The 4,211-nt window shown below is 52.0% G+C and overlaps 1 long non-coding RNA gene across 1 annotated transcript; it reads left to right on the forward strand.

Annotated features, from left to right (window-relative positions):
* The first annotated feature begins 1,592 nt into the window (after nt 1-1,592).
* On the forward strand, nt 1,593-4,001 carry LOC121044594 (uncharacterized). Its single transcript, XR_005797377.1, has 2 exons — nt 1,593-1,711; nt 3,270-4,001. It is a non-coding gene; the product is annotated as an uncharacterized LOC121044594 (long non-coding RNA).
* Nucleotides 4,002-4,211: the final 210 nt, after the last annotated feature.

The raw sequence follows: 4,211 nt of genomic DNA on the forward strand, positions 1-4,211 counted from the left end.
ATCTACCTGCCCCATACATGTACACGTTCTACAGTGGGGAACCCAAAAGTCCCAAAGTGGGGAAAGTATTCTTTCTTTTAAAATTGAGATTATTGGGGCGCCTGGGTGGCGCAGTCGGTTAAGCGTCCGACTTCAGCCAGGTCACGATCTCGCGGTCCGTGAGTTCGAGCCCCGCGTCGGGCTCTGGGCTGATGGCTCGGAGCCTGGAGCCTGTTTCCGATTCTGTGTCTCCCTCTCTCTCTGCCCCTCCCCCGTTCATGCTCTGTCTCTCTCTGTCCCAAAAATAAAATAAAAACGTGGAAAAAAAAATAATAAAATTGAGATTATCTATTTATTTAGAGAGAGAGTGTGTGAGAGAGAGAGCGCTCGCACAACCGGGGGAAGTGCAGAGAGAGAGAGAATCCCAAGAAGGCTCTAAGCTGCAAGTACACAGCCCGACGTGGGGCTTGATGTCCCAAGCTGAGAGATCATGACTTGAGCCGAGATCGAGAGTCGGACACTTAACCGACTGAGCCACCCAGACACCCCAGGAGTGAAAGTATTCTCAGACCAAGGTACATAGTACTGAAGAAAATATAAACAGAGAGTCGGAGGATGAAACCCGAGAGACTGAGAACATCAAGGCGTTGGTGGAAGGCGTTGGGACATCCCAGCGGGGTGTCCCATGGGATAAATTACTGCCATCTGAGGAAACAGACTCCCCTCGATGGCCAGGCCAGGAGAACACCTGGGTGAAGAAGGCGCTGGGCCCGGATGCAGGTTGGTCCCTTTAGAAGTGTGATACATGGGGATCGTGGGTGTCAGCAGGATGGGATTCCCCGGGAGGGAATAAGCTGGAACCAAGGACCTAGGCTAAACCAGGGACTGGGCAGGAAGCGTGGGGTCCAGGTACACACTTAATCCAAGGTCAGTGTGAAGCAACAAGGTGGCCCGTGGCCCACCAGCTTTGGCACCAAGGGGAGGCAGCAGGCTGAGCAAAGCAGGGCTTAGGTGAGTGCAGATACCAAGGCACCCGACAGGGGGCTGCAAGTGTCAGCAGGCAGCGGGAGGTCAAGGGCAGGAAGGCAGAGCAGGGCAGCAGGAAGAAGGAGGCCCCAACTCTAGTTTGTTGGGAGCCCCCCGGAAGGAGCAGGATCCAGGCATGCACACTGGAGGCAGACGCTCCAGGGTCGGCTCAAGGACTCCACACTTCTCCACACCGAAGCTCTGATAGGGAGGCTCAAGCAGCTCTTCCTGGGGAGACGTCAGGCAGCTGGGAGCACCCTGGAAACTTTCGGGGAGAGACGGTTTCTGCTTCAGGTCGGTGGGTGGGCACAGCTGGCATCCCCTCTGGCGGAAAATCCTTGGGATTCAGCAGCACGGCCGCATCGTGGAGCAGCCCCGGGCCTCTGCACCTCCGTGTCAGCCGAAGGCCGGGGACGGCCTTCCAGGAGCAGCACCGCCATGAACAGCGGCCCACAGATGGCCCCACTGGATCACAACGCTCCCCCACTTAAAACACCTCAGGGCTACTTGTGCCCCCTAATAAAGTTCTGCCCCCCCCCCCCCCAGTGTTTGTTAAATGCTATGACAGACAGTGTTCCGTGTTCACCCAGCCCCAGTTCAGCCTCCTCTCCCCGAGGCGGAGGAAGACTGCCTTTCCCAGCCTCCCTTGTGGTGGGGTTGGGGCCATGCGATGGATCCCGGTGGACAGGCCGGAAGCAGAGGTGAGGTGAGATAGCCCCTGGCCAAAGCACAGCAGAGTACGTGTGAGGTCCCACAACTCTCTGCTCCCCTTGCATGGGGATGCTGAAGCCGCACAGCGGGATGGCGAGGTTACAAGATGGTGGGACGTCCATCAGCCTGGATCCCTGGGCCGCTTGGCAGAGACATGGAGATGAGGCACTGAGATCTGTAGTTAATCTCTTCCTGAAACATAACCTAGACTATCCTAGCTAAATACAGCCACCAGATGGACCAGGGGTTCTCCCACGTCTTCACATGAAACCCTCTCACAACCAACTGTTATCTCCAGCGCCACACCCTTCTATCCCCAGACAAGACACAGCCACCCTGAAGATGTCTCGGCCCCAACATGCCCTTCTGTCATGCCTGTATCTCTCTGCCACGGGACATGCCGTGTCATGACCCAAGTGCCCTCTTGTGGTTCTCTGTGGTTAAGCCTCCTGTGGTTCCCTGTGTTAAGCATTTTTAGGCAAGGGGTCTCAGGTTTCACCTCTATGCACAGAAGGAACGGCAACACAGAGCCTCTATTTGGGGGGTCCAAAGACCCCCTCAGCACCTTCTCCAGAGCACTTTCCATAATGCCTTCCTCTTCCCATCCAACAAGCTGGGGTCAGAGCCATCTCCCCACCACAGGTCATGATCTCCTCCCCTATCCTGAGACCTCTGCTTGTTTCTATGGTAACAACTTTCCAGACCTGACCCAATGGGAGACTGGGTGACAAGCCAGTGTGTGGGCTCCCTGTCCTGTCCAAGCTGCAGGAGTACAGAGTGCCCACAGGTGTCAGTTAGAAGCAGCCTGTCCCAAGCTGAGTAAATGGGTGTATTGAAAAGGAAGGAAGGGGCCCCGGGGTGGCTCAATCAGTTGAGCATCCGACTTCAGCTCAGGTCATGATCTCGCAGTTCATGAATTCGAGCCCCACATTGGGCTCATTGTTGTCAGCTCAGAGCCTGCTTGGGATCCTCGGTCCCCCTCTCTCTGCCCCTCCCCTACTTGCACTCTTCTAGAAATAAGTATGTTTTTTAAAAAAGGAACAAAATATTTAAAACTTGTGTGTGTGCGCGTGTGTGTGTGTGTGTGTGTGTGTGTGTGTGTGTAAGGCTGAAACAAAGAGCTATAATTTGGAATCCTTATAAGAAACCTTGGATAAAGGTGTGCTTCCAAAAACTCAAACCGAAGATTCTGAATGTGACTTGAAGTTGTCCCTGGGGAAAGTGCATCTTTCCAAAACAATTAGTCCAACAGAGAACAGGATATGCCACATAATGAGGGAAACTGAAATTGGAACCAAAAAATAATTTCAGGTGCATTTTTCCAAGAGTTCAAAAGACCGTTCAGTCCACAAACCTTCACTGAGCACCTATTAGACGTCCACCACCATGCTGGGAGCACGGCTGAATGGAGGAATATTTCTGCAACTCCGTTCACTTAAAAATAAAAAAGGAGCAAACCTAAATTAGTAGGAGCTATTGTAGGGATCAGGGTACAAAGATGTGCTAGACAATGACAAGAAAATAGAATCCTTTTTCTTGTTGTTTCTCTGCAGACAAGGCTTCTAAAGAGACAAGCCATCTTATTTTCTTTTGAAGCAGACAAGCTGGACGTCCCGGATCAAATGTCAGCAAAATCCATGGGATGTACTAAGACCAACAAACGCTGAACCGGTGAAGTCACTCCGGAGTTATGAAGACATGAAAAGCAAAATACCATCCTGGAAATGTCAGCCCAAACACGTCTCCTATGGTTTTACTTGGCCGCCAGACCAGGAGAGTCCCAGGTCCCCTTGCCTTGCTTGTAACCCTGGAGTCCCATCGCCAGGGGCTCCCAGCTTCATATTTACTTGCACTGGGACATCACAGAACCCCTTTTAATCCGTTTCTTCGCTTGGAAACTTGGTGTATTCATACCTCCTAAAGAGGAGGTGATGTGATGAATATTCAGCACTTGAAGTCGTTCCTGCCACGTGGCAAATGTTCAACAAATGTTGGTCATTATCATCGGAACCTGGGGCTCATTAATACATCGAAAATCATCGTGGCATGGCTCTGTGAAAGGGGAACCGTCGGAGGGAAATCATTTAGACTTCTCCAAACTCCTCCAAGGGGACTATGCCACAAGTCAGCCACTCTGGGAGATGACATTTCAGTATTTGGGGAACTCTTCTCCAGCCTAGCTTTCAACAGGGCCCTAAGCACATTCTCTTGAATACCTGCTGTGGTGGCACATTTGCACCCTAGATGCTAATTTTTGGAAAAAGATAAAAGTCGTTTTCAGCCAAGGCTGGTGAAGTGAATAGGCGACCGAGGTGACTCATGCCATCTATTCAAAAGTGGATTATGATGATGACATAAGGAAACCAGTTCTCTTTAGCGGCTCCAGAGAGCACTGGGATTTCTAGGGACCCCTCCTGGGCACTCAGATGACTGGTGCAGCACTGCCACCTGGTGAAGTCTAGGGGAACTACAAGGCGGTTATTAAAAGGCCAATA

The sequence above is a fragment of the Herpailurus yagouaroundi genome, unplaced genomic scaffold (genome assembly GCF_014898765.1).
Source record: "Herpailurus yagouaroundi ecotype Mexico unplaced genomic scaffold, PumYag 188, whole genome shotgun sequence".
Classification (NCBI taxonomy): Eukaryota; Metazoa; Chordata; class Mammalia; order Carnivora; family Felidae; genus Herpailurus; species Herpailurus yagouaroundi.